This window comes from Helianthus annuus, chromosome 3, assembly GCF_002127325.2.
Source record: "Helianthus annuus cultivar XRQ/B chromosome 3, HanXRQr2.0-SUNRISE, whole genome shotgun sequence".
Taxonomy (NCBI): Eukaryota; Viridiplantae; Streptophyta; class Magnoliopsida; order Asterales; family Asteraceae; genus Helianthus; species Helianthus annuus.
In genome coordinates, this window is record NC_035435.2 from 56073210 (window position 1) to 56092971 (window position 19762).

The 19762-nt window shown below is 34.2% G+C and overlaps 1 long non-coding RNA gene across 1 annotated transcript; it reads right to left on the reverse strand.

Moving 5' to 3' along the window:
• Positions 1-13588: 13588 nt before the first annotated feature.
• LOC110927823 lies at positions 13589-14044 on the reverse strand. The gene is made up of 3 exons (XR_002585931.2): positions 13923-14044; positions 13710-13731; positions 13589-13609 (listed from the first exon to the last, which is right to left on the reverse strand). It is a non-coding gene; the product is annotated as an uncharacterized LOC110927823 (long non-coding RNA).
• Between the last annotated feature and the right edge of the window lie 5718 nt (positions 14045-19762).

A 19762-nucleotide genomic window follows, 5' to 3' on the forward strand; every position in this document is an offset into this window, starting at 1 on the left:
AAAGTTAGTGTGGAGGATGATAGCCTTTATGACTAATTAATTAGTCAAAATGATAATAAATGAGGTAAGTGGAAAAACTATTTAATGTTTTACAAAATTACCCTTTGTTCTTTTTTTTCTCAATTAAATTTTCTTCTCAAATAGTGAAGAGTTCAAATGAGAAGGAATTTTTTGTAAGAAGAAAAAAGAAGAAATTTCAACCAATAAGAATGTTTTATTTTACTTCATTTAATATAAGTATTTAATGTTATTATAAGGGTATATTGGTAAATCTACATAGGTCATTAATTTGTAGTATTTCTCTTTAATAGCTAACTACATTAAATTTTTTGTAACTTATCTTCAAAATATATATTTTTTTCAAAAAAATAAAATAAAATAATTTTAAGTGTAGGATAAATTACGAGGTGTATAGAAAAATTACGAGTTGTGTAGGATAAATTTCAACGTGTAGGATGAATTTCGAAATATGTAGGATAACTTTTGATGTGTGTAGGCAAAAAAAAGTTAGTGTGGATGATGATGGCCTTCATGACTAATTAATTAGTAAAAAATGATAATAAATGAGGTAAGTGGAAAAACTATTTAGTGTTTTACAAAATTACCCTTTATTCATTTTTTTCTCAATTAAATTTTCTTCTCAAATGAACCTTCCCCTATATATATATATATATATAGATATATATATATATATAGGGGATGGAGGACACATGTCAACTCCCAATAAACTCTATCATATATATAACACCATTCAATAATTATATAACACCATTCAGCAAGTATATAACACCATTCGGCAAGTATATAACACCATTCGGTAAGTATATAGCACAATTCAGTGAAGAATATAACACCATTCAGTAAAGAATATAACACCATTCAGAAAAGAATATAACACCATTCAGCACATATATAACACCATTCAATAATCATTACACCTCTGTAAAGAAAATAACACCAATCAGTAAAGAATATAACACCATTCAGTAAAGAATATAACACCATTCAATAAAGAATATAACACCATTCAGCACATATATAACACCATTCAATAATCATTACACCTCTATATCATCTTATCCACTTCCGGCACCACCACTGCCGCTCCGCCGCTGCTGTCGTGTAGAGAGAGAGAGCATCTGGTCGTGCGATGTAGAGAGAGAGATCACCGCTGCCGCACCACCACTGCCAATCCGGCGCCACCACCGCCGCACCACCACCACAGATCCGGCACCACCACCGCCGCTGCCGCTCGCCGCCGCCACTCCACTGCGATGTAGAGAGATAGATCGAAATTGTAGAGAGAGAGAGAGAGCTATGGTCGTGCGATTGGAGAGAGAGATCGAAATTGTAGGGATTTTGATTACAGTTTCCTATTTTGAATGGATATAAAGACTTTATTACCCCTATAATTTTCAATTCAGTCCAAAAAAATAAAACAAATTTTACGATTTGGTTCCTATTAATCTAAACCATTAGATCAAAGATCTAATGGTGTAGATTCTTTTTTATCCTTCTCACACTTTTGGTCTTTTTTACAGGAACCTTTACTTATATATATAGGGCAAGGATAAGTTGAAAACCCACTTGAATTGAATAAACCCTGGAAACCCAATAACAACCATTGATCATACTTGATGGATGGCTAGGATTCACTTTTGTCCCATCAGTTGCTTTTGTGTACTTTTGTCTCAATTTTTTAATATATTTCATGTAATGAAGGGTAATATTGGAACATTAAGAAAGTGCAGTAAAGTTATGTCACCCATCAATTTTCTAGAAACTCAGATGTACTTTTCTTTCGTTTTTTATGTTTTCTCTCTCTCTGATGGTTTTTAGGTTGTTTTAATTTCATTTTTTATGTTTTTGTCTTATACTTTTGAATTTTTTTTATGATACGTTTTAAATGTTACGAATGATGTTGCGTTGTGTTACATAATTTGCAGGTTCAATGTACTTTGTAAAACATGAAGGAAAATGGGCCAAAGGAAAGTTACACATTAAATATAAAAACTTTGAAATCAATCCAGGAGTACAAACAAACATTGTGGAAGTTACAACAACGAAAATCATAAATCAAGTAATGGTTTTCTTCTTTCTAATTTCATCTTCACGAGCTATAGCCTTAACTTGTAGCCTGTTAATAGTTCTCAAAAGTCCCGGAATAATTATAGCAAATTGGGGGGCACATGGGTTGGTCGACCTATACCTTATAAACGGACATCCACTGAACTGTAAAAAAAGACAAAAATGGAAGATTAATCAAAACATTAAAACATGTTACACATGTATGACTTTTTAACTCTGAAACTGATTATCATATTGTAACATAAAAAAAGGATGTTGTAGAATGTATACTATTAATCTGTAACAGGCACTTTATTTTTACAATAACCTGAAAAAAAAAATAACAACGCACTTTATTTTTACAATAATCTAAAATGTATAACAATGCACTTTATTTTATGTAAAGGGCATTATTTCTGTAACACAAAAAAATGTAACAGACATTTTTGCTTTGATTGTTACATTTCTAACACCAAAAAATATAACAATATACTTTGTTTCTGCAGCAGTCACTTTATTTTTACAATAATCTGGAAAAAATGTAACAACAAACTTTATTTTTACAATAATCTAAAAAAGTGTAACAATCCACTTTATTTTATGTAACGGACATTATTTCTGTAACACAAAAAATGTAACATGCATTTTTGCTTTGATTGTTACATTTCTAGCAAAAAAAAAAAATGTAACAACACACTTTGTTTTTGTAACAGTCACTTTATTTTTACAAAAATCTGGAAAAAATGTAACAACACACTTTATTTTTACAATAATCTAAAAAATGTAACAATGCACTTTATTTTATGTAAACGTACATTATTTATGTGACACGGAAAAATGTAACATGCATTTTTTCTTGAACAAATTTTACACAAAAAATTGATAAATCAAGAAATTAAAAACATTCATCTTCTTGAACAAAAAAAAAAAAAAAACAACATATCCAGAAAAAAGTTGCATGTAACAACACACTTTATTTTTACAATAATCTAAAAAAGTGTAACAATGCACTTTTTTTTATGTAAACATACTTATTTATGTGACACGGAAAAATGTAACATGCATTTTTTCTTGAACAAATTTTACACAAAAAATGATAAATCAAGAAATTAAAAACATTCATCTTCTTGAACAAAAAAAAACAACATATCCAGAAAAAAGTTGCATGTAACAACACACTTTATTTTTACAATATTCTAAAAAAGTGTAACAATGCACTTTATTTTATGTAAATGTACATTATTTATGTGATACGGAAAAATGTAACATGCATTTTTTCTTGAACAAATTTTACACAAAAAATTGATAAATCAAGAAATTAAAAACATTCACCTTCTTGAACAAAAAAAAAAAAAAAAAAAACAACATATACAGAAAAAAGTTGCAGATCTACAAAATACAAAAAAATGAAGAACTACAAAACGCAAAAAAAAATTGCAAATCTGAAAAAAAAAACTAAAAACAAACATACTTATGGACCTGGAGGATCTTCTAGATCTGGAACATCATGTTTAAACATCGAACATCTTTTGGGTCATCTTCAACATCGAACCGCCATCACATCATCTTCAACATCGATCATCTTCAACCGGATCTGGAGGAGGATCTTCTAGATTTGGAATATCATGTTCAAACATCGAACATCTGGATGATGATCTTCTAGATCTGGAGCATCTGGATGATGATCTTTTGAACTGGATCATCTTTTGGATTCGGATCACTTTTAGATCTGGATGAAGATCTTCAAGTACTGGAAATGAATTAGAAGATAAAGATATAAAGAGAGACAGAGAGAGGGGGAAAAGTGTGCCAGAGAAGAGAGATGAAGGAGAATATGAGATCTTTCAATTGAAGAAAGATGCACGTCACTTTATGTTAAAAAGGAAGAGAAAGAGTGCTAACTAACTGTTACATTTTCTGCCATCATGCAAAATGACGTATATACCCCTCGCTTATCAATGTGGGAGATGTGATGTGGTTGAATCCTATTCAAAAGGGTAATTTAGTAAAATAACTCTATTTTGTCTTTTTGTCTTTATTGTTTTTTATTAGTTTTTTTATTATTATATTACTTTTTACTTTTTAAACATAATTTTTTTTATTAAAAACATTTTTAAATTCAGATTTTTTAAAAGATTTTTTATACTTTTTACAATTTAAGTTTTATGTTAAACTTTTTACGTTTTACGTTTTTTTGACGCGCCGTTTTTACGCCGGGTTTTTTCAAGCGTCGTTTTTTTAACACGCCGTATTTTAAACGCGCCGTTTTTTACGCGCCAATTTTTTAATGCCGAATTTTACGCATTGTTTTTTAAAGCCGTTTTTAACGCGCCGTTTTTACGTTAACGTTATTTACGTTTTACGCGCCGGTTTTTTATGTTAACGTTTTATACGTTTTACGTGCCGGTTTTTTACGTTAACGTTTTTGTACGTTTTACGCGCCTGTTTTTTACATTAACATTTTTTACGTTTTTACGTTTTACGCGCCGGTTTTTTACGTTTTACGTAAAACTTTTTACATCTTACTAAAAAAATTTTACGATTTATATTTTACCTAAAACTTTTTATGTTTTACGAAAAACTTTTTACGTTTTACGTAAAATTTTTTACGTTTTACCTAAAAGTTTTTACATTTTACGAAAAACTTTTTTACGTTTTACGTTTTTACGTTTTACATTAAAAAGTTTACGGTTTAAATTTTTTTTACAAAAGTGTTTTTACGCAAAACCGAACGCACCCAGAAAATCGCACACTCGGGGAGTGTCTCAGATAGTTTGCTATCATCATCGACGCCTCGAAAAAAAACCCAACAAACAAAAATCAAAAGAACGAGTGGATTCTTGAAAAAAAACAAAGTTTTGGCTCAGATTTTCCGATAATCAGAGGCTGCAAAGTGGGGTTGCAGGTTCAAAAACCTACCCTCCGCCATCCTTGCCGCGCCATCGTTATCAAAATCTACGATTTTTTTTCTCATCATCGCCACCCAATCCAACGGAACAAAACCCACACAATCAAGAATACAAATCAAAAACAGAAATCAAAGAACCCAATTCAAACCCCCAAAGCATATCAAAAATACCCGTCGAATCAAGAAGACAACTCAACCCCCAATTCGGGCACCATCGACACCACCGGGCACCATCGGCACCACCGAGCACCATCTGGACCACTTTTAATCGGTCACCTGTCAAAAACAAACAAACCCACAGAATCAAGCAAACCACCCCACATGCGGAACAACAATAAATTCAAAATACCTTGCATCACATAGTCTCCCACGGTCAACCATCTCTGCCCCACACCACCCAAAAAACCCCCACCGCTGCCAAACATCACCACCAGCATCATCGAACACGAGACCTCCCAGGTTTTTACACAGACAACATATCGAACAAAAACAACTGTAGTGCATAAAATTTTTGTCATGAAAATTTGCTTTTGTTTAGCTTTTACAGACAACATACGATCCAACCCAAAACCCTAGTTCCCATAACCCTCAGATTTGTTTAACACAATGAGTCTTAATAGAAATCAGCAAAGGGGTTTTCTTCAGCAACTCTTATGACGCCGATTGCTGCAAGAAAATCTTACCGACAACATCTAACAAGGAGGAGAGAAGGGTATTCCATCAAAGGTTTCGCACCGGCGAAACACCAGCGAATATGCAAATCTTTGTGACGGATGCGGCGGCGGAGGGGTAGCTGTGGGGTGGCGGCGACGGCAGAGAGGAAGGGAGGCCAGAGAGAGAGAAACCGGGATAAACCAGGGTATGGGTGTGGTGTGTGTGTACCGTAGACATGAGATGAAGGGGTCGAGTGTGTGATTGCCGCTGGAAAACGAGGCCACAACGGTGGCCGGTATATGGCCGACACCGGTTGCCTGCTCCTGGTCACAGTTTTTGAAATAGTGAAGAAGTGAAGAAGATGACTCTACAAATTTTACACAAAAAATGATAAATCAAGAAATTAAAAACATTCATCTTCTTGAACAAAAAAAAAAAACAACATATCCAGAAAAAAGTTGCATGTAACAACACACTTTATTTTTACAATATTCTAAAAAAGTGTAACAATGCACTTTATTTTATGTAAATGTACATTATTTATGTGATACGGAAAAATGTAACATGCATTTTTTCTTGAACAAATTTTACACAAAAAATTGATAAATCAAGAAATTAAAAACATTCACCTTCTTGAACAAAAAACAAAAAAAAAAAACAACATATACAGAAAAAAGTTGCAGATCTACAAAATACAAAAAAATGAAGAACTACAAAACGCAAAAAAAAATTGCAAATCTGAAAAAAAAAAACTAAAAACAAACATACTTATGGACCTGGAGGATCTTCTAGATCTGGAACATCATGTTTAAACATCGAACATCTTTTGGGTCATCTTCAACATCGAACCGCCATCACATCATCTTCAACATCGATCATCTTCAACCGGATCTGGAGGAGGATCTTCTAGATTTGGAATATCATGTTCAAACATCGAACATCTGGATGATGATCTTCTAGATCTGGAGCATCTGGATGATGATCTTTTGAACTGGATCATCTTTTGGATTCGGATCACTTTTAGATCTGGATGAAGATCTTCAAGTACTGGAAATGAATTAGAAGATAAAGATATAAAGAGAGACAGAGAGAGGGGGAAAAGTGTGCCAGAGAAGAGAGATGAAGGAGAATATGAGATCTTTCAATTGAAGAAAGATGCACGTCACTTTATGTTAAAAAGGAAGAGAAAGAGTGCTAACTAACTGTTACATTTTCTGCCATCATGCAAAATGACGTATATACCCCTCGCTTATCAATGTGGGAGATGTGATGTGGTTGAATCCTATTCAAAAGGGTAATTTAGTAAAATAACTCTATTTTGTCTTTTTGTCTTTATTGTTTTTTATTAGTTTTTTTATTATTATATTACTTTTTACTTTTTAAACATAATTTTTTTTATTAAAAACATTTTTAAATTCAGATTTTTTAAAAGATTTTTTATACTTTTTACAATTTAAGTTTTATGTTAAACTTTTTACGTTTTACGTTTTTTTGACGCGCCGTTTTTACGCCGGGTTTTTTCAAGCGTCGTTTTTTTAACACGCCGTATTTTAAACGCGCCGTTTTTTACGCGCCAATTTTTTAATGCCGAATTTTACGCGTTGTTTTTTAAAGCCGTTTTTAACGCGCCGTTTTTACGTTAACGTTATTTACGTTTTACGCGCAGGTTTTTTATGTTAACGTTTTATACGTTTTACGTGCCGGTTTTTTACGTTAACGTTTTTGTACGTTTTACGCGCCTGTTTTTTACATTAACATTTTTTACGTTTTTACGTTTTACGCGCCGGTTTTTTACGTTTTACGTAAAACTTTTTACATCTTACTAAAAAAATTTTACGATTTATATTTTACCTAAAACTTTTTATGTTTTACGAAAAACTTTTTACGTTTTACGTAAAATTTTTTACGTTTTACCTAAAAGTTTTTACATTTTACGAAAAACTTTTTTACGTTTTACGTTTTTACGTTTTACATTAAAAAGTTTACGGTTTAAATTTTTTTTACAAAAGTGTTTTTACGCAAAACCGAACGCACCCAGAAAATCGCACACTCGGGGAGTGTCTCAGATAGTTTGCTATCATCATCGACGCCTCGAAAAAAAACCCAACAAACAAAAATCAAAAGAACGAGTGGATTCTTGAAAAAAAACAAAGTTTTGGCTCAGATTTTCCGATAATCAGAGGCTGCAAAGTGGGGTTGCAGGTTCAAAAACCTACCCTCCGCCATCCTTGCCGCGCCATCGTTATCAAAATCTACGATTTTTTTTCTCATCATCGCCACCCAATCCAACGGAACAAAACCCACACAATCAAGAATACAAATCAAAAACAGAAATCAAAGAACCCAATTCAAACCCCCAAAGCATATCAAAAATACCCGTCGAATCAAGAAGACAACTCAACCCCCAATTCGGGCACCATCGGCACCACCGGGCACCATCGGCACCACCGAGCACCATCTGGACCACTTTTAATCGGTCACCTGTCAAAAACAAACAAACCCACAGAATCAAGCAAACCACCCCACATGCGGAACAACAATAAATTCAAAATACCTTGCATCACATAGTCTCCCACGGTCAACCATCTCTGCCCCACACCACCCAAAAAACCCCCACCGCTGCCAAACATCACCACCAGCATCATCGAACACGAGACCTCCCAGGTTTTTACACAGACAACATATCGAACAAAAACAACTGTAGTGCATAAAATTTTTGTCATGAAAATTTGCTTTTGTTTAGCTTTTACAGACAACATACGATCCAACCCAAAACCCTAGTTCCCATAACCCTCAGATTTGTTTAACACAATGAGTCTTAATAGAAATCAGCAAAGGGGTTTTCTTCAGCAACTCTTATGACGCTGATTGCTGCAAGAAAATCTTACCGACAACATCTAACAAGGAGGAGAGAAGGGTATTCCATCAAAGGTTTCGCACCGGCGAAACACCAGCGAATATGCAAATCTTTGTGACGGATGCGGCGGCGGAGGGGTAGCTGTGGGGTGGCGGCGACGGCAGAGAGGAAGGGAGGCCAGAGAGAGAGAAACCGGGATAAACCAGGGTATGGGTGTGGTGTGTGTGTACCGTAGACATGAGATGAAGGGGTCGAGTGTGTGATTGCCGCTGGAAAACGAGGCCACAACGGTGGCCGGTATATGGCCGACACCGGTTGCCTGCTCCTGGTCACAGTTTTTGAAATAGTGAAGAAGTGAAGAAGATGACTCTACAATTTGAAAAAGTGAAAGAGAAGGGAGAGATATAAAAAGAGGACAGAGATTAGACACTTCTGGTGGCATTAATTGTGACAACCTGAACTCTTAAGGTTAGTGCTATTTAGTCCCGTGATTCTAACTCCTCTCATTATCTCTCTGTAACGTTTCTCACTATGTTAAACTTGTTAAACGTAAATGTAATCGGGTATGAGTGAGTGTGTACTTGGGTATTATTGTGTCAAGAGGTTAGTATGGGCCACACATATCCTTGAACTACCTCGGCTAGGTAGAAAATATTATTGAGCCGAGTGATAATAATCAACAACTTTCCACATGCATTCAGATGGGCAGTTACATTAATTGAAATTGCTAACAAACTGTTCTATTTAATCAAGCACATGGGCCGCCATTTTTTTAAGAGCTTGATTTTAATGGACCGTTTCAACTGATTACCTTTCTGTGTACTGAACCGAACCAATTTAATCGACCGAGGTACTTATAATGCGCTAATTCTGTCAACTCGATTATCTATAACATTTCAATAAGGATGGCTGATTGTGATTGGGCCAAAGTTTCCACTAACTTGTCTTGGATGAAGAGATCTTGTATAGGGTGGCCGACAACAAGCAAATAATGCAATTCAATCTGTAATGTTATAGGGCCGCCACCATCATCAAATAATCTAGGCCCACTTGTTTTAAACTGAATCTCGGTCCAACTATTATACTTAACATGATCACCGGCCCACTAATTGTTTTGTTCGGCATTATAACTGGATGTATGTGACATCCCTATATCACACAATATACTACATAACAAAACCCTACTTCTCACCCTTGTGCGACGGCAGTAGCAAGACCCCCCTCTCCTGTTTCGGTTTCCATCTTGATTAATCAGATTATTGGATTTGATTGACCAACTGTGAACAGACATTTAATCTAACCGAGCAACCCAAAGGTGAGTTCACTACTTTTGAGCATGCGTCCCGGTGGTTGGGACAGTCAGTGGGTATCCCGGGGAGGGATATGTCTTTTGGGTAAGAACTGGTTTGTATTGGTTAATATTCTCATCTCATCATTCTTTTAAGTCCCATTCATTGTTACCGTGGAGGTAACGGGTATTAGTTGGTAGCGCTACTTAGGTTTGGCACCCTCACGCCGTACCGCGGAGGACGGTTGTGAACTAATTACCCAGTCGGGCCTAGTGCTCTGATAGGAGCACTGGGGAAAGGGCAAAACACACATCAGGAGCCGTCTTGTTCAGTATTGAAGTATTACCAATATTACTTGCTTATGTTAATGAACTGTTTTAAACACTTGGTAACAAACGTTTTCATAAACTGTGAACTCGCCAGCTTTGTCTGATACACTTCTTGCATGCTCGCAGGTCGTTAGGTATTCTGGATTGAAGATCTTGCTGTCTGAGGTAGCTGGAGTGATCATGGGACGACTCAAGAAATTCATGAGATATTCTTGATATTGAAACTTGGTTCTTGATATAGTTTAACTTTGGATTTCTATTTTGCTTCCGCTGAACTCATTGGGATTTATTAAACTCATTGTTGATACAACTCTTTAACAATTGGTATTTATTTATTAAATTTGTCATGGGTTCAATATGATTGGTGGCTCGTTATTGGTTGTCACACGCCTAGCAGGGACACTCCCTAGGTGGTATTTTGGGGGTGTGACATTAATGAAGAGAGAGAGTGAGAGATTAGACAATTGGGGTAAAAGACCAAAACACCCTTTTAGTTGGCATAATTTGATTGGTTGAAAGTGGTTCTCGCGGTTCTTACAACTGGAGGTGGTTTCTATTTTAGCGGCTACCTGTATATATATATATATATAGGGAGAAGATCAGGCGAGAACCACCTCTTATTGCGAGAACCGCGAGAACCAATGTGAACATAACCAAAAATGCCTAAAAATAGCTAAAAATCACACAAATTTTTTTTAATATTTTTATATAAAAATCGCTACTTTTCGAAGCCAAAAAAAATTAAATTTTTTTTTTTTAAAAAAATTTTTTTTTTGCCACTAAAAGTAGCGATTTAAGCATAAAAAATTTAGATTTTTTTTTATTTTTTTAGATTTTTTTAGGTTTTTTGGGGGTTTAGTTTTTAGCATTTTAGCTTGAGGGGGGGGGGGTTGGGGAGGAGGGGTGGGGGTTAGGTTTTTTTTAGCTATTTTAGGTTGTGTTCACATTGGTTCTCGCGGTTCTCACAATAAGGGTGGTTCTCGCATGAGCCCCTCCCTATATATATATATATATATATATATATATATATATATATATATATATATATATATGTATATATATATATATATATATATGTATAGGATAATGTTACACAAGAAACCCTTTATTTTTAGAAAACTTTGAAAACTCATTGCATGGTCCATATTACGCCACGTGTCAGCCATTAACATACTCCTACTTTTTCTTTAAGGGTATATGTGTAATTTTGCATATATTCCCAAAGATATTTTCCTCCATTTGTCCTGTCATGTCCCATCATGTTTTCAACCCATCATATACCTTTACTTTTTACATTTAAATAAAGATTTTATTTTTCATAAAGTCATTCTTCTTCATTGAGATCTAGTTCCACCATTGTTGAACCATGGAGCATCCTCCAACATCTGATCTGAAATAACATTAGTGAGATTGAGATTGAGATCGAAGATGAAGGAAATGTTCCAGGTTTGTACAAGCATGTGTTCTTTTTGTGCCAGAAAGAGTCTTGTTGTGTTGTTTCTCTTCGTTTTGTACAAGCATGGAGATACATTTAGAGTCAGTAATGGTCATGTAGGCGATTTATTAAAGTGATTCAAGTAAATGTTCCAGATTGTATCACCAGATAAATGTTCTAGATTGTATGATTAATGGATTCTTTCAACGAAGTAATGTTCCTGAGGTTGCTTTATTAATGTTCATGAAGTATCTTCGACCCAGATTTTGTCATGATATTGTGCGCGTTTATGTCTTTCTCTTCACTTTGTCGCTAGTTCATGTTGTTTTCGATGTAGTTCAGCGATACACATGTTGCTTCCCTAAACGTCGGGTATTCTAAAATGCCTCGTCATGGTTCTGGATTTAATCAACTGCCCTTTGATTCTTCTGGGTTTAGGGAAATTCCTGATGGTAGTCTTTTTGTCTTTTTTCTATTTTCTTTTTAAAGCTTGTACCAAAATACATGTTACACTTTATACTGCTAGACATAGCAATTCCGAAGAAAATATTTCCACTTATCATGTGTCTTAACACATGATCGGTTTTTTTTTTTTGAAGTCTAATCATTGGCACATCGTTTTTTAGAAACCAACTAGTTGTACACCCTCTACGTTTTAAACGATACCATCCTCTACGTTTAGAAACCCTCTACGTTTTAAACGATACCATCGTTTTTTAGAAACCAACAAATTACGGGAGTAACATGCATGTGATTAAATGTGACATGTTAGTACATATACAGCCTAACACATGTTGTACACCCTCTACGTTTTAAACGATACCATCCACTTGATATAAAAGTGCACAACTTGATGGTTTCAATTTATTTATTCCCAATATGGTTTGCAATATTTGACACTTGCTGACATGTTAAAAAACGTTATATATCATATGTTCCGGATGTTAACGACAACAAATGTGAAAACAAACGCTGACATAAACGTAACACATGTTAATGAAAACAAATGTGACTGACCTTACATGTACACTAACACATGTTAGTATCTGACCAAGGGCAGTCATTTTTCGATCTTAGAGAAACAAACCTGATATTTTTTGGATTCAACAACACACTTGTAAAACATGTAACAAAAAACAAGTGATTAGGAAACCCCAACAATAATAACGAATCCAAAAAACCGTTTAAGAATTATACACACCCGTTTACAACATAGTGTTACCATCGAATTATACACAAAGGGTTTTAAAAATTTATTCCCAACCTACCTATAAATGTGTTACCATGCGTGATCCGCTAATCATAATGCACGTTTACATGCCATCATCTTGCTGGATGCACATGTTAACACACGTTATATTTCGTGTTATAGTCTGAACATCTGGCTATGAATGTGTTAATATTTATGAGTTAACGACTTAACGGTTATCTTATCTTTTTGTTTATTAGGACAGTGATGGATTCAAGGGAAATAAGATCCAATTGCCGAGACCGTTGGTTTTAACACATGTTATATATTCCAAAATCTGCACAACAAATGACCCGTTTCATATAATGTTAAGGTCCTAAAGTTAAAGTTATACAAACATTATAACAGAGTCTTAACACATGTTATATATTCCAAAATCTGTATATTCCAAAAATTACCGGTACATGTGATACCATAAATGGCTCGTTTAATATTACATGTTACATACTAACTTGTACATGTAATACTTGTACAAGTATTACGCTCGGTATCCACATTATCAGATATTTTAAACATCAATAAAAATAAAATAGTTATTACTTGTTTTTTTTTAATTAACAAGGATAACACACGTTATATATTATTCTATCAGGGGCTTAACACATGTTATATATGAACACATGTCTGATTACATCATGCTGTTCTGTTACAGCATGAACGAAAACTTGTTACAGCATGAAAACTTCTTTATGGATCTGTTACAGCATGAACCACTAACACATGTTATAAACGAATGAAAACTTCTTTCCCAAAAGATTTGACTTGTTCAATATCCACGCATCCATCCAGCTTGTCAATTGAATATCTTTATGGATATGTTTCTGTAAATCAACACACGTTATATATTATTCTAACAGGTGCTTAACACATGTTATGGGTCTGTTTCTGTAAATCAAACAACCCAACAAAAAAAACACTTACTGTTCAGATCAAAAGGCTAAACCTGCAACCAAACCAACAAAAAAAAACAATTATTGTTAAGATCAAAATCCCCAAACAAGCAACCAAACCAACAAAAAATCCCGTTCAAAAATCTCATCCTAAAGTTTTCGATTTATTTAAAATACATGAACATTAACCATTACTAGATCTTGATTGAAGACAAAGGAGAGGAGAGAGAAAGAGAACATTAACCATTACTAGATCTTGACTCCGACGACGTTTCGAACTCCGGCGTCACCAACCACCAAAAAAACTCGTTCAAAAAAAAATCATATTAATAATCATTTCAACAAAAAAATCAAGTGTGAAATGATATTTCAAGAACACTTACCGGATCTATAACCGTCCGATGAACACGAAGAAGATCTTCAAACCTTCTTCTCACACACACACTCGTGCGTATGTCATCGTTCTCTCTCTAAAACAACATACTTCAAACTTCTTCTCTCTCACACACTTGTATGTGTGTTCTTGGTGTTATAGATGAACATGATGAAGATTGTTGTTTCTCTCTCTAAAACAAAAAATTCATCTCTCTAAAAACCTTCATCCTGCCGTTGTTCTCTCTCTAAAACAACAATCTTCAAACATTTTTTCTTTCATACGATTTAGATCTGAACTTGAAGATAGAAACTTGTGTTTGGTGTTCATCATGTTCTTGATTGAAGAGAGAGGAGAGAGGTGAGAGGAGAGAGAGATAACATGTGTGTAAGAGAAATAAAGTTGATGTGTGTAAGAGAAAAGTCAGAATTTTGAATGCCTTAAATGCCCTTTCTCCTTTACTAATATGTATTATAAGATTTCTTTTAAATATAATTCTTACCAAAATTATGAGAGCCTTTGATCAAGTTAGATGAAAGGTAATCAATGGTTCACAATGGGTTTCCATAGTTTTCTAAAAAAGATAGGGTTTCTTATATAACCAAGCCCTATATGTATATATATATATGTATATATATATATGTATATATATATATATATATATATATATATATATATGGTAGAATTAGACTACAAAGGGTTTTTTTTACAGGAAGTCTAAGAAGCATTTTGGACTATTAGATTGTAATTTTGTTGGATGAAATTGACTATGGATTTTTTGTAAATTACTTTTTTATTTTTAATTATTTATTTGATAGCATAGGAATACAAATGCAATTTCGACTTGTCTTAATTTTAGAGACTCACATGCAATGCACATGCAAGTTCATGTCCGCCTTTTTTAAACGCCAAAAGATTTTATATACGTATTTTTTAAAACAAAAATTACACCATAATAACGGGTGTTTTTTTCATATTTAATATAAGTCCCATACTGCTTTATACATATATATATATATATATATATAATTACATTTCAACCGAATGTTTTTAGTCCATGGTATTTTGGTGTTGTTCATACAATAGTGTTTCAGTTATAGTAGGTTCATGGTGTTTTATTTTACAAATAACAACGTAATCATTATGCCGTGTTTAATTTGTAGCATCTACATGGTGTTTTATTATGCAGTTTACAGAGGGTACATGATGTTTTGATTTGAAGGTACATGGTGTTTTATCTATATTTACCTCTTAGGAATTCAACCATTTATCTATATTTACCTGTTAGGAATACAACCATTTGTAAAGGAACCCTTACCTAACATATAATATATAGGTACGGGATCAGGAGAAAATGCCCTAAAGTGTGAGAACGGTGAGGACGGATCCTGGACCAACACGTGGCACACGATATAATGAAGGGCGGAGGGGCTTTTTTGTTCTTTTATACTTTTTTTCAATGTTAAAGAATGTCATTCGTTATGTAAATACGTCCAACAAGTTCGTTCACATTATCGAAATCGTTCTTGTTTAATATAAACCATAGTATTCGTTTTTGAAATCATCGTTTGAAAGCATCGAAATCGTTTAACGCATATGAATCACCCCAAAACAATTGAAAACAGTAAAATAGGGGAACTATGTGTCACGACCCCCGACCACACCCTGGACGGGAGCCGCGAGCAGTCAAGTGGTACTGGTGGTTATTTTAAAAACATTGCAGTGGAAATATTCATCAGGACCGTGAGTTAGGAAAAATATCAGAGTTTAGAAAACACCGGATTTTATTTATTATAGATGGGATAAAACCCATGTTTTACAGAGGTAGCTTTAATAAGGGGTAAACCCAAATATATGAAACCATGTTTGCTTAATTTAATTCAATTGATAAAATAAGCCACTTCTTTAAGCCTTTCGGTGCCGTATCATCACTCTTATTCCAATCTACTGTAATTACCTGAAACGCGTTTTAAAAAGATTTGGTCAGCAGGAAATACTGGTGAGTTCATTCATTTTTTTTTGTACAAAATGACACATTGTTATAAATTACAGGACTAAGAGCGATTACAATTGCCAGTATCTTATAATTATCTGGTCCAGTGACACCCCCTGGTGACGATGGTCATACCACTATTGGGTCCTTTCACTCAATAATGATGATTATCTCTGTTTAGGTTCGTCCACCTAAACGAGAGAGAACAATAGTAATGTGCACAATACCCCACTTACTGCCAGTAATATAAGATAACAAAGACTTACCCCCTGTAAAATATAACTGGAAAATAATTTGAGGTATTGTAAAATACTTTTTGATAAAAAGAGAATGACTCACCTTGTTAGCATATAATCTTGACTAAACAAGCATCTTGATTCTAAGCATCTACTTTATAGTTCTGAATCTTCTGATGATTGAGCATCTATTTTGATTGTGAGTGTATAGTACAGAGTTTTGGGTCGTTAAACATTTAGTTTAACAGAGTGGACTACGTATTAGTGTTATACCAAATCAAACCTAACGATGGTCACGAGGTCAGAACCTTAACGAAATTCACAAAGTATAGTCTTGTTTAGACAGTACTTTGGCATTCGTTTCAGAACCTTAACGAAATTCACAAAGTATAGTCTTGTTTAGACAGCACTTTGGCATTCGTTAGTTGGTTCCCGAATCGATCGGACAGAATATCGCATCGGTGATTATTGGTTAGAACACCAACGTATAGAGAGAAGAATAGAAGGAATGAGCAAAGAAAAATGAATTCTAAGCTTCCTATTTATAGGTAGGAAATATGAAATTTCTAGGAAGTTTCCTTTGTATTTTCTAGGAAATTTCATATAGCTTTTCTAGGAAGTTACCTATACATTTTCTAGGAAGCTTCCTACCCACATATATATCCTCTTGCACCTTCCTCATATATATCTATTTAGGTGTTTATATTACTTAGTTAATTAATCTTACTTAGCTGATTAATTAATTTTACTTAGCTTAATTAATCTTTTTTAACTTATTAATTAATCTTGCTTAACTGATTAATTAATCTTGCTTAACTTAATTAATCTTACTTAACTGATTAATTAATCTTACTTAACTTAATTAATCATACTTAACTGATTAATTAATCTTATTTAACTTTAATTAATCTTACTTAACTGATTAATTTTCCTTAACGGTTTAAATCAAGTAATTTTACTTAGTCGATTAATTAAATAACATAATTAGCTGATTAATTAACTTACATAGCTTCTTTAACTGCTAAGTTTCCTTTCTTGTTAATGTTTCCTTAGCTAATTAAGTTTTCTTAACCGCTAAGTTTACTTAATTGCTAAGTATTCTAGTTTAACAACTTCCTGGTTATGAGTTCTAATTTCTAGATACAAGGGAACTCGCGTTAGCGTATTAACTCAATTCAACTTTAACGATAATCACGAGATAAAAACCCTCACGACGAATGACAAAGTATAGCCGAATATAGGCAGCACTTAAACATCCATCGGATCGGTTTCAATCGATCGGATAAAGTATCGTACCAGTGATTAGAGTTATTACCCTAATAACGGGCAGAGTTTTGGGGGTTAGAATATAATACCGGGGTACTATTTTGCTATAGTAGAAGCTAAGAGAGAAGAATTGAACGATTTCAACTGAAGCTTGAAGACCTTATTTATAGGGCTGGAAATGGGGTGCGTCGCGGCCTGCAAAACCTATTGGCTTCTCCTTCGCGGCCCGCGAGGGAGTCTGGGTCGGCTGAGTCATCGTTAGTCTTGACACTTGTAACGACACGTGTCCCATATACTTATCCGGAGATTCCAGGGCTGTCGCGCCCCGCGTAAGCTCTGCTTAACTCTTACGCGGCCCGCGAGAGATGGATAAAATTGGATTTTCTTGATTTTTCACAAAGATTTGGGTTTTAGGGGTCCAGGTTTCCACTTACGAAGTGTTGTGGGACATTTTTGCAGGTCCTTACATCCTCCCCACCTTATTTAAAATCTCGTCCTTAAGATTTACTGGAACAAGTAAGGATACTTCCGTCGTATCTTCGATACCCAAGTATTTTCTTGTCCATGCTTTAAGTCCTACTTCACCCTAACCAGAACTAATCTTGTATGTTTTTGGAGTTCTCATAATTGACTGATAAGGTCTTTCAATTAAAATTGCATTTACTTCTATATCTTGAAAAGGTATAAATAAAGATTTCTAGGTATTTCATGAAATGTATCATGTATACTTGCCGTTTTTTTTTCTAGAAATTTTAGCTGATAGGCTACTGGCCCTACTTTGCTTAGTTACTTTAATGGTTTGACATTCCTCGGACTTAGCTTTCCTTTCCAACACAGAGAGACTTTTAGTGATATCCTTTCTCTGATTTAAATTTCAATGGTTTTTCGATCTCATGGCCTGATAGTTGCTTTTCTCACATGTATGTCTAACATACTGGATGATATTATCATTCATAAAGTGTTTTAAACGGTTAACACTAATACCTGTAGACCAATTATTGGAGAATCTTATGAGTGATAAATGATAGTTTTATTTATAACACATGAACTTAGCATGTTTTTCTATGTTTGTAATGTTCCTTCACTTTTCTCAAAATAAGTCGGGTTAAAATTGATCCAGAAATGAAAAGTGAAATGATTGTCTCGATTAAATAAATAAAGGGATTCTATGTAATGAGACTATTTCGTTTCCACGCAACTTAACTAAGCGTTTTATATTAATGGGTTCCTTCATTGGTAGGGATTGAGCAGACTTGGTTAATCGAACCACAATCATCCAGACTGTGTCGTTTCTTGTTTTGGGTAATTTGGTAACAATATCCATCTGTTATCAATCCCTTTTCCATACTGACACTTCTAGTTATTGAAGTCAACCTAAAGGTTTCTAATGTTCAGCTTTAACTTGCTAACAGATTAAATACTTAGAGGTATAACTTGCTATCTATTAGTAATTCTTATAAGACTCTTGATACCACATATCACTTACACTATGCAACAAATACTTAGTTCTATGAGCTCCTTCTAGAATTCTTTCTCATAGGTTTCCTTTATTAGGACCCAAATTCTTTTCTTATGGAATTTCCAAATTCCATTAGTTCCTTTTTCTAATTCCTTTTTAAATCTTTAGCATCATTCTTGATTGTTGTTTCTTGGGCACTCTTCACTCGTTTTATTAAATCTATCCGCAATTTAATCTAAGAGCACGTACTTGATTCGGCTTCTTATGAAACTTATGACTTAAATCATTAATTACTACATTAGTCTTAACTTTGTGATATAACAATCGGTGTTGTTCCTAGTCTCAGATGAATTCTGAGTTTCTCTTTACGCTCGGGTGATAGTCTAAGTAAATCCTCTGGGAAAACATTAGAGTATTCCGATATTACCGGAATTTTTTTTCAATTCCATGCCTCTGTCATTAATGAACTCCGAGACCATATACGCTTTGTCTTACTTCTTTGCATAACTTGCAGCTTTCATCACAGAGACGAACTTTATCGGCTGGTCTGTCTTGTCTCCTTGTAGTCACTTCTACGGTTGGCTTGCAAATCTCAACCTAATTCAGCAATCACCGCAGGAATCATCTTTGCCATTTGTTCCCTTTTTATGAAGCAGACAGAATTTCCTTTCTGTCAGTTCTTTCCATTTCATGGCATACGTCGTGATCATGTGTTTTGAAGATCAAGTCTTACTATCTTAATATCAAAATTTTGAAG